Source organism: Odocoileus virginianus, chromosome 9, assembly GCF_023699985.2.
Source record: "Odocoileus virginianus isolate 20LAN1187 ecotype Illinois chromosome 9, Ovbor_1.2, whole genome shotgun sequence".
NCBI classification, from domain to species: Eukaryota; Metazoa; Chordata; class Mammalia; order Artiodactyla; family Cervidae; genus Odocoileus; species Odocoileus virginianus.
Window position 1 is genome coordinate 31459494 of NC_069682.1, and position 12370 is coordinate 31471863.

Sequence of the window (12370 nt, forward strand, 5' to 3'; positions counted from 1 at the left end):
ATGAGAACTAACTATAGTTGTATCTTTGTTTTTGAACTTCTTAACTGAACTGAATTAGCAGCTATGCAGTGTCAGGTGTACTACATAGTACAGAATAAACTTATAATAAAAGCTCTATGTTGATTCCATAAATTGGATGAAAACAGTCAAACCATTTTTGGAATTAACTGGTTTCTTCTATTTGATGTATTAATATCTCCTGACAACTGATAGAAAGCTGGCATCATTTAACTGTGAATTTCTTCTCTATTAGAGCCAAGAGAATGATACTTGTCACTTAACTTTGTAAACAAGATAACTTTGTAATCAGATCTGAGCAGGATTAATCTCAAGACCAGTCATTTGATCTAAATGAAGAGTCATGCTTTGTAGATCAATATTGTATATAAAACATTTTTTCCATCTGCTATTCTTAAATTAATGCCTTCAAGCTTAGTTACAGCTGGGGCAGCAGCATTGACTATTTCTCCCACCTCCACCCAAGACTGAAGGAAGGATTGAGCTATCCCTTGGCTATTGCTGTCCAAGTGCACTTCCCTTTTCTTCTCATGGTTCAGATGCTGACTTTGTGAATGAGATGTCAGTTACAGCCCATCCAGCGATGGGTTACTGCTCAGGGTCTTCACATTTAACCACAGGCTAAATTGACAACTAGGTTAACAGCTCAGGCATCTCACACCTCTCAATGAGATCAGGGCAGAGCCTGGAAGTAAATGTTCTGGCTTACTATAATGCTGTCATTAAAAATCACCAGAAAGTGGAAAATCCAAGACAAATAATAAATTGGATGGGACATTGCAACAATGGACATAAGTTGGGACTGTCTCAGTCAAAATGACACACACAGATGCTTTATCAGGCACGTGTCTTCTCGAAAATCTCCTAACCCCCAATTCCTGGTTACCGTTTTCCCCTCACCAAGGCTGTGCCCTCAATGTGATTCACTTGTTTGTGACCAGTTAGTAATTTCCACAGCATTATGCACATGGAAAAGAATGTGAAGCATTCTTCTTAGTCAGTTTTATTCATTGTGGTACTCCTTTTTTTTCTAGAACATTTTCTATTCATCTTAAAACTTGTATTAAATTTTGCATGCCTTCATTTTTAAACTAAAGATGTAATACATTTATGAAATTGTTCCTCACATTAGTTCTTTTGTTACCTTAAAAAAATACCATACAATAATTAAGAGTGGAATTTGGGGACGAAAGGAATACAGTTGTTGCATATATTTGATAAAAATGGATTATCCGAATATGATTGTGATAACATTTTATATTTATATTATATTTAATATTTATATTTGATTTATATTCTATTACAGGACTAATGAAAAGGATTCACCATATCTTAGGACTTTTTACTGGAGCCTTAGGAGATAGGTAAGTGCCAAGCATTTTTTGAAGAGATATTTCTGAAACATTAAATAATTTGATTGCATTGGTTCATGACAAAAATAGGCAAAGGAGTATATTTTACTTAAGAGATTTATCTTTTATTCTTCTCAGTAAAAATATTATAAATACCATGTTTACATGAATTTAATGTAACATTCTCTGGTGTCCAATAAATCACACTTTCCAGGGAGCCTTAGATTTATTTTCTGTAATAATTATAATGAGAACATTGTTAATAAGATGAATGAGTTAGGCATATTTCAAAACTTAAAGTCCTAAAAAGAAATTATTAAATGCAAAGTGGTGCCCTGGCTTGGATCTCAGGACTGAAAAAAGATATTAGTGAAAAAACAGGTGAAATCCAAATAAAGTCTGTAGTTTAGTCAATAGTAATGTACCAACATCCTTTTCTTAGTGGTGACAAATGTACGATGGTAATGTAAGATGCTAACTTCAGGTGGAATTTGGTGAAAGGAACATGGAAACTCTATAGTACCTTTGCAACTGTTCTGTAAATCTAAAATTATTCCAAGATAAAAAGTTTTAATTAAAGCCAAAAAATCATGATTTATTTGAAAATTATAGTTTAGGAGTAGCTTTTCTGTGTAACAGTTTGAAAAATCAAAATGGCTGCTTTTAGAAAAACTCAGATTCCATGCAATAGAGATGGCAGGGAAATATGGGACTATAGGTTTCAGTTTACAGTTTATGGGAGGTGTGGGATTTTGTTTTCTGGACATTGACCTGGTGTCCGTGAGCATCTCCTTGAACTCAGTTATAGACTTGCTCTTCAGTTCCTTTAAGGTATGTGTGTGTTCTTCAGTGGTTTAGTACAGCTCTTTCTGTTAACATAACCCTTACATGGTTCACAGAGTACTACGTTTCTCTTTTTCTTTTCTTTGGTATATCTGTTAGAAGCAAAAACACCAGTGATGTGACTCAGCGGTTTGGAGTTGAGATCCTTTTAGGATGGTTTTGTTCAGTCACAGCTACTTGAGCTTCTAGGTCAAGTGCTAGACATAGTTGACCTGTCATGAAGGAGTATGAATAAAGATGAGCATAACTCTTACATAGCCATTTCTGTAGTTGAGCTGAAATAATTGATTGCTGTCAGATAATTGAAATTCTCAGTTTCCAAAATGAACTCTAGCAGTATAACTCTTTTAAATTTCTATAAATATTAAAAGACTATAAGAAAGGAGCTCTGTAGTTTGCTGAAACTATTATATAACTTTTCATTAATAAAATTAAATAGCCCTGCTGGCCTTATAAATGGTCTCCTGCTGCTGTTGCCAACTTTAGTAATTTTAGTTAAACTTAAATTTCATCAAGGGAAATAGAAATATGTTGTACTTAAAGGATATAGACATTTAAAACAACAGACCCAGGCCTGAATGACTTTTGCAGAATAATTGTTGGCCTTGAAGAGTTTTTTTGCTTGATGATATTTTTCAGAATTGGTGTCATCAATATCATATCAATAGAATTTGCATCTTTACTTCCTAATTATATAACATACTTATGCCAGCCTTGGTAGGAAAGTTTTTAAAAAGGGAAGAACATTCTTTTAGGACACATTGAAATTTCATTGGTCATATTATAGTCCACACAGACAAAACAAACAAAAAAGTCTTTTTATTGTTCTTCTGTGCTTGAAGAGCATTAAAAGTGTTGTTTCTGGAAACATGCTTTACCATTCAGCTGGCTGGCTGTCATTTTATGGTCACCTAACATATAAATGAAGGTAGCACATAGGTACTGCATACTTTCTATGTATGCTTTGTACTTTTTGTTTACAGTGGTCTCATTTAATCTTCACAAACACCTATGAGCTAGTTTGGAATTATCGTAGATGAGGTCAGAGGATAACAGATGTCTCTAGGCCAGCCCTGAGGGTGTGAGGAAGAACGACTTGGTGCCCACGGTGTTCAGTACCTACAGTCTGGTTCCTAATGTGACCAGCTTCCAGGGAGCCCTGAGTCCAAGGACACGGGGTAAACTTCCCATTACTGCAACTCGTCTGGGTTAAGGATGTCTAATCCCACTGGTGACCTAGAGCAGAATCCCCCAGACTTGCAGGCGTGGAGCAGAGTCTGCTGGTCCCCGGTCCAGCCTTGCCTTGGCTCATCCTCTGGCTCCTGAGCTTGTCGGTTGTTGTTCTCTGTCACCTGATTAATTGCCGAGCACTCACTCATTGTGTGCTCCATTGATCAGACGCCAAGAACTCTTGGCAGCTCTGCGGAACATGATCTCAGTGTGCCTCCTGGTCAGTGCTGGGCAACTTGAAGTGGTTAGTGGGGGTGGGAACTTGGATTCAGAAGCCAGGACCCACGCCAGAGGCCAGGGATGGGTAATTGAGTGGCTGGCATGTGAAATGGAGCTCTCCAGACTCATCAGTAGTCTGGGAGGCAGAAGGGGAGCTGCACATGACTTTGAAAGGTGGTCTTTGAAGATCATGATGGCTGGCTGTGGATTTTGTAGTTTGTAGATATAAAATAATTCTAGTTGCTTTTTGAGGAGGAATGAGAATGTTGCCAGCTTATTCATTATACTGCTCATTACACTGGGCAGGGCACTTTTCCCCATCAGTTCCAGCTGTGTCCTTCTGTGGTTCTAAATCTCCAGTCCAAGTTACACTTGACAGCATAGCATAGAAATACAATTACAAAATCTCGTTTGCGGTCTCCTCTTCTTCGTGGTCTCAGGAAGTTGGCTTTCTTGTCAGTCCATGACTGCTTTCTCCATTTTTTCTCTATATGAACTCATGTATCCTTCACTCTAAATATCGTCTATCCCCCTCATTTATTTCTTTACCTCAATCTTTCCCATGAGCTCCAGGCTCCTATCTATGTCCCCTGTCCAACATCTCTATTCAGAAGTATAATAAAATTTCAAACTTAATGGATCTGCATAGAACTCTTAGACCGAGACTCCTGGCTGCTGCCAATGGCAGTGGGTTCTGTCACTGACAGTGTCAGGTTGAAGCTTATCAGCCTCAGCTTTTCAAACCCCAGTGTGTATGTGAATCCCTTGGATAGTTTGTTAAAATGTAGATTTTGATTAAGTCTGTGGTGGGGCCCAAGATTCTGTACTTCTAACAGCTCCCAGGTACTGCTGATGCTGCTGATCCATGGAGCCCACTCTGAGCAGCAGAGAATGTCAGCGCGTCAGAGTAGATGTTTATCAAGACAGGTCTGGGGCTGGGGGAGGTGAGTGGGGTCCTGCAGGTCCTTCCCTCATCTCACCATTATCCCGTCCCCGGTTAAGAATCATGTTACATATAGCAAAAACTAGCACATATAGTGAAGCAACTATACACCAACAAAAGTTTTTTAAAAAAGAAAAGTAGAATCATGTTTCTAAACACACAACTCTCAGTTATGCTTATAATTAAAAGGAAATTTAAAAAGTGGTATCCATACTATTATTTCAATTTAAATTAACAAAGATGTACATGTATATGTGTGTGTGTGCGTATGTATATACATGTATATGCTTAGCCAAACTCTGTGAGGACACATGCCAAATGTTAACAGTTGTTAATCTTCTAAGTGATAGATTTACAGATGGCATATATTTTCATCTTTATATATGTGGCCTTTTCCAATTTTCAGTAGTGAGCATAATTTTCTAGATATAGTTTATGATGATTAATGCTATTACAACTGTCACGTATACCCCAGCTTAGTTCATCACAATGTTGCCTTGGAGGAAACATTTGCCTCCTACCACTCACTTACCTCTCTTCAACCTCCCCCCAAACATCTGCTCTTTTTTTTTTTTTCCTCAATAAATCTATTAGCTCTCTAATGATTTAGTGGGGGCTTCATATTAGGGCTTTAGTTCAGTATCTACCAACACAATTAATAGAATAAGGGTAATTAAATAAGTACTTTTTTATATTCAATTTTTGTAAATTTTTTTGTATTCAATTAAAAAAAAAAACTAAAGAAATACCTTTTTCTCGCCTCTCCCTGTCCTAGGAAGGTATGCTTAGCAGGTTTCTTAGAGGGAGCTTAGTTTTCCTTTCAACCTTAATATTCAGTAACCAAATTTAAAAGTGAAGTACCTGTCTCTTGCTGTGGAACAGGGAAGGAAGTAACAAAGATACAGGATAGAAAAGCCTGATATATTTAAAGTCTCCCCTTCTTAAAAAGGTGAATGTTGGACAGAGAAAGAATTTCTGAAATACACATAAAGGTGCCCCCGCAGGTCTGATGAATACCAAACCGTGCATACATAGGGTAAAACTTGCAAAAGCTTGTAAGGACAATCTCATGAGAAATGAAAAATTACCAGGTCACTGTAAGAAAAGCCCTAGAGTAAAGGTTCCTCTATACAAACCCTAAAAGAACTTAAAACTAAGCCTCAGAAGAATCATATTAATCCTCAATATCAACTGTCTGCCAGAAATCCAACACTCTTTAAACAAGTACAAGAAATCCAGCATTCAGCCACATAAAATTCACAGTGAATTTCATCCAATCGAACATCATAGAAACAAAGGAGAAGAGTCCCATAACTAGGAGCCAATAGAAATAGACCCTGAAATGACAGATGATAGAACTAGCATACAGGTACTTTAAAATAGCTATTGTAAATATGGTTCATGTATATAAACATAATGAGGAATGAAATAAAAGATAGAAAAAGAAAATATTGGAACATTAGAGATTTTAAAAAATACAGTATTGGAAATGAAAATTGTACTAGTATGGGACTAAGTACAGATTAGATCTTTCAGGCGTAAAGGTCAGTGAACTTGAAAACATGGTGAGAATTTAACCAAAAGCATCGAGAGAGGAAAGGTTGAAAAAGTATTCTCACCTCCACCATGCTGCTGCTGCTAAGTTGCTCAGTCATATCCGACTCTTTGCAACCCCATGGACTGTGGCCCATCAGGCTCCTCTGCCCATTGGATTCTCCAGGCAAGAATATTGGAGAAAGCCATGCCTGTCTCCAGGGATCAAATCCAAATCTCCTGCATTGTAGGCAGATTCTTGACTATCTGAGCCACCATCTAATTCTATAATGGAGAATTATTACATATTGTATTGCCTGTTACCCAGCCAGTGTAACAGGCAATACAAAGAAGCAAATGGCGTGCATATTGGGAGCATAGAAATAAAAGATCTTTTTTGCAGACAATATGATCACGTATAGAGAAAATGCTAAGAAACTCCAAAAACCCACTAGTATATGTCATTGAATTTAGCAAACTTGAAGGACACGAAGCAGATACATAAGTGAAGTGAAAGTTGCTCAGTCATGTTTAACTCTTTGTGACCCCCATGGACTATACAGGGGTAAATATAGTCCATTGGGACTGTACAGTACGTGGAATTCTTCAGGCCAGAATACTGGAGTGGGTAGCCTTTCCCTCCTTCTCCAGGGGATCTTCCCAACCCAGGGATTGAACCCAGGTCTCCCGCATCGTGGGCGGATTCTTTACCAGCTGAGCCACCAGGGAAGCGTAAGAATACTGGAGTGGGTAGCCTATCTCCCTCTCCAGTGGATCTTCCCAACCTAGGAATTGAACCCAGGTCTCCCGCATTGCAGAAGGTTTCTTTACCAGTTGAGCTACCAGGTATAACCACGATACACAAATCAGTTGTAATTTTCTATACCAGCAATGAAAAATTAGAAATTGAGAGTTAATATTTATATCAAAATACAACGGACCTGAAAAAAGAAAAAAAAATTTACAAGAACAGTTTTGGAAGGTTTCTAGTACCTAATCTCAGGACTTCCTCTACATTTTAAAGGTCCTTCTTTAAAGCTACAGTGATCAAGGCGTGTTTGTCTAAGGTAAGCATATATATCAATGGAATAAAATAGAGAATCCAGAAATAGATGCACACTAGTAATGGTCAGCTGACTTCTGACAGTGATGCCAAGTTAATTCAAAGGGGACAAGGTAGTCTTTTTAACATGTGGTACTAGAACACCTGAATATTCAATGTAAAAAAATTAACCTCAACCCTTACTTCTTCTGTATATAAAAATAACTTGAAAAGAATCATGGATCTAAATATAGAAGACTAACACTATAAAACTTCAAGAAAAAAATTGCAGGAGAAAATATTCGTGAACTTGGGATAGGCAAAATTTTTTTGGGCCCAAAATGCATGAACCATAGAAGAAAAATTGACAAATGGGACTCTATTAAAATTTAAAACTTCTGTTCTTCCAAAGACATTGTTAAGAAAATGAAAAGGCAGTCTTTAAACAGAGAGAACATATTCACAATACATATACCTGACAGATGACTTGTGGCCAGAGTATATAAAGAACTCTTAGAGCTCATTAGTAATATGAGAGCCCAGTTAGAAATCTAGGCATAAGAAAATAACAAATGGCCAGTTTTGCATAAGAAAAGGTCTTCAACATCATTAGACATCAGAAAAATGTAAACCCAAACAATGAGATACCATCAGATATTCATCAGAATAGCTAATACTCAAAATTAAAAGAACAAGTGTTAGAATGGATGTTTCATATATTGCTGGTAGGAAATCTAAATGATAAACCATTTAAACAGTTTGGCTGTGTGTTATATTAATACTGCATGATCCAACAATTTTCTACTAAATGTTTACCTAAGAGAAATGAAAACATGTTTAAACACGTTACTTGTACAGGAATATCCAAGCGGGTTTATTCATAATGGCCTCAAGCTGGAAGCCATGTAGATGTCCATCAGAGAGTGAACAGATGAGCATGTTGTGGCATATCTGTGCAGGGGTATACTACTCAGAACTTAAGGTAGTGATACATTTAGCAACATGAATGAATCTCAGAAACATTATACTGAGTTCAATAAGCCAGACACAAAAGAATACAAGCTCTGTGATACCATTTACTACCCACGGCTATTATACCAGAAATGCTAGGAAAAAAAATTTAATCTGTTGTGACAATAAGCAGACACATTGTCATTTGCAGCTGAAACTGGAGTGTGATTGACTTGGATGAGGCGCAAGGGGACCTTTTGGTTTGGTCAGTGTACTCTATATCCTGACTGTGGTGGTAATTATATGGCTATATATGTGTTAATAAAATTCACTGAAATGTACACTAAAAATGTACATATTTTATTGTATATAAACTATACCTCTATAATGTTGTTTTGAAAAAATTCCAAAAATTTGAAAGTTATTTTACTAACAAAATGTTGTTGGTAGTAGTTTAGTTGCTAAATTGTGTCCGACTCTTGTGACCCCATGGACAGCAGCCTGCCGGACTCCTCTCTCCATGGGATTCTCCAGGCAAGAGTACTGGCGTGGTTGCCATTTCCTTCTCTAGGGGATCTTCCCAACTCAGGAATCGAACCCAAGTCTCCTGCATTGCACACAGATTCTTTACCAACTGAGCTACGAGGGAAGCCCAACAAAAGGTTAACTTCTGTCTAATGTTAGAAGACCTCTGTGTAAGGCTGAGTTGACCCAAAAATTCCATTTAGATAAACCAGTATACACTATATAAATAATAATATATGAGTTAGATATCCTTAAACATGAAAAGAGAGTAGATGAATCCGTTAGTTAACCTATGGTTTGATACATTGGAATGGGACCCTAGCATCCTTAGAATTCTTTGACATACCTTTTTAATTTCTTTAATTGATATTTGGTAATATCTTTGGCACTAAGAAGAATCCAGCTGAATGAAGTAGTTATGAACAATCCACTCTTAGTTTTCTTTTGTTGTTCATTTTTTAAAAAACTGATAAGAATATGTAGAAGATACTCCAGTGTCCCTTAGAATCTGTTCTTGCTTTTAGGAATAGAACTCCTAGATTTTACCTGAGCACATACATGGCTGTCCTTCCAAAAGCAACATTTCCCTGCTTCTCTTGCAGCAGGGTGTGGCTTTGGACTAAGGAGAGGTGACTGGCGATGTGTTTAAGGTTACCTCGTTAAGGACGAGCTGCTTAACCTAGGTTTTCTCTTTTCCTTTCCTGCTGGCTAAGATGTGACATCAGGCATAGCAGACTATGTCGGCCCAGAGATGAAAGCCACGTGGAAGTTGATAGAGTTGGCCTGGGTCCCTGAATGACCTTGTGACACACATCTCTCCCTGTACCCCACACTGGCACAGGAGGAAGAAGAGGCTTTAATTTTGGCTGTTGTATTTTTGAGTCCTTCTGTTATGGCAGAAAGTTTATACCCTTGGACAAATTGGAAAGCATTTAAGATTTTTAAGTTTTTCTCTGTGTGCTGTTTGGTCATAGCTAATATATTTTGGTGTGTATTTTCAAGTAAAATAATTTCTAAAATAGTATATGATTTCATGCCAGTAGTTCTTTTTGACCTAGTAGTTATTTAGGAGAGTGTTTCTCAAGTTTATGAGTTACTTTTAAACTTTAGGTACTAATTATTAGTAAATGGAGACACAGCATTCAGCTTTTCTAATTTTTAAATGTCTTTATGGACTAATTTATGATTGATTTTGGTAAAATTCCACAGATCTTTTTAAAGAAGTTGCCTTCTTTGTAAGATACCAAAATATTTATTTATTGTGTTGCTTAACTTTTCTATAATTATTTTTTATCTGATCTGTCAAAGGTTTAGAGATATAAATCAGTGATTTCTTCCATTAATTTTCTTTATATTTCTGTCCTGATATCTGTGTTCATGTGTTATTTGTCAGTAGCTCAATTGAGGATTGTACCTTTTATCAGAATAATGTGACTTTTTTTCTAATTTATATCTTATGCTTTGTATTTTAGCTGACATTAACATGCTACTTTAGTTTATATGTCCCAATATTTCTTACTATATTTATCCTTTCTTTATCTTCGTTTATATTTATCCTTTCTTTATCTTTCTGTCATTTCTTTAAGATATGTTTTCTATAACTGGAGCATAGTTGGATATTTTTAACCTATTGGGAAGAACCTTTGTCTTTTAACAGATATTATAACTCATTTATGTTTATTATCAAAATTGATCTTTAATTGATTTTATTTCATTGATCTTGTTTTTGTTATAATGTCTTTGATTTTTCCATTATGTTTTAAACTTTTTACTGTTTGATTTAAATTTTGTTTTTGTTTAATTTGGTTTTGAATTTTGCCTGCTTTGAAATATTTTAAGATTTTTTTTTGAAACCTTAAATCTATATAGTACCTATATAGATTTTTCCAGGGGGAAAAAGAAATTGAAAAAAATAAAACTTGAAATTAATATATCAAATTTTATATTTGGTGAGACTGTGTTTGGGATTATTAAATATAATGGATTTCATGGTGATGAGTAGGGCATATTATTTACCAGAGATCTTGTTTTCTATGCTGTCCCTGTCATACCAATCAAGAATGAGGTGGTATCTTTTGTTGTGCCTCAGTAGGAAATGAGGAATTTAATAAGGTTTGCATGCGTGTGTGCTTAGTCACTTCAGTTGTGTCTGACTCTCTATGACCCTATGGACTATGGCCTGCCAGGCTCCTCTGTTGTTGGGATTCTCCAGGCAAGAATACTGGAGTAGGTTACCATTTCCTTCTCCAGGTTAATAAGGTTTACTTCTCTGTTTCTCAGTTTTCATTAATATCTGAGATTTTTATCTCAGACTATTATTAAATTGTAATTTTGATAATTTATAAAATATTCCTTTTGTTAACCTTTATAGTTATAACTTTTATACATATAAAAATTATGAAAACCTTAATATTGTCACAACTTTAAATGAATTGCTATTGTTTTCCAAGTGTATATCAAAGTTAATCTTAAGAAAGTCGTTATGCTATTATGCCATATTATACCACTACTCATTTTCTTAATCTATTTCTGTATTATAGCTTAAAAAGACACTTTCTTTTCATTATTGCCCACCTTCAGGCCATTTCCCTGCTTATCAGACCAGGGGGGAAGAAAAAAATGGAAAAAATTCAAATTTGAAGTTAATATATCAAATTTTATATTTGATGAGACTGTGTTTGGGATTATTGAATATAATGGATTTCATGATGATGGGTGGGGAATGTTATTTACTGGTGATCTTGCTTTCTGTGCTGTCCCTGTCAGTCACTGTATCCACAGCACAGGGCATGGCATTTACACACTCACTAATATTTGCTCAGTGTCAGAGTCTGTCCTTCTGCTTGACACTGATAGGCTTTTCCTCTACCTTGGATGCTCCTAGCTCTTTGACCTTCTCAAGTGGACGTCATCTCCAATCTGTCACTATAATAAATGTGCTTGTATATGGGGCTTTCCCATGTTTTTCAGAATATACTTGAGGACTATTTAGGGAAGTGTCTCTTGGAGGACACGCAGCCTTGTCTTGGAAATAGTGTGGAGGGAACAAGCCTGTAGCAGTTGCAAGGGATAATATCTTTAAGAAAATAATGATGTTGCTAAGTTACTTTGTGAGGGAAGGATTGTCTTTCTCTATTTTTTTAACTGATAATTATGTAGCTGGACTACAAAGATGCAGGGAGTGAGGGGAAGCTGAGAACAGCCTCTCCAGGGCTGTGGGTCAGGGTGAAGTTACTCATGTCTGTGTGGTATGTGGAAAGCAAATGGGCTGAGGTGGCAGGAAGACTGTTATTCTAGCTTTGGTTCTGTTTTCCTTTGTGACCATGGCAAACCTCTCAGCTCTTCTGGGCCTCAGCTCGGTCTGTTAAATGAGAAAGATGACTCTCCAAGATGCTTTCTAACTTTGAAACTCCACGCCTGACCAGGGCACCAGGGATAACCAGGGAATTTCCACTTGACAGCATTTTTATTTTTAATTTCATTTAAGCAAGGAAGTCAGCTTCGTTTCATCTTGTAGAGTCAAGAGGAATAAATCACTTCTCTTACTACCTTGAGTAAGGAGAACTAGAAGGATCATGTGTGACTCGTGTACTTATGACCTAACCTAATATTAGCAAGTGACACACGTGGTGGTGGACTGTCCCACTTACAACACCTGGAAGTAATCTGGTGATAGAATGACTCAGAGGAATGTGAAATTACCATCTTTCCCTA

General features: G+C 36.5%; 1 protein-coding gene across 15 annotated transcripts in view; it reads left to right on the plus strand.

Moving 5' to 3' along the window:
* The window catches only part of ZNF438 (zinc finger protein 438), a 183750-nt gene that overhangs the window by 56111 nt on the left and 115269 nt on the right, over nucleotides 1-12370 (plus strand). For all 15 annotated transcript variants that reach the window (XM_020909663.2, XM_020909671.2, XM_070472147.1 and 12 more), the window contains one exon: nucleotides 1325-1382. The gene's annotated coding sequence lies outside the window, so the exon portion shown is untranslated. The remainder of the gene's footprint in view (nucleotides 1-1324; nucleotides 1383-12370) is intronic.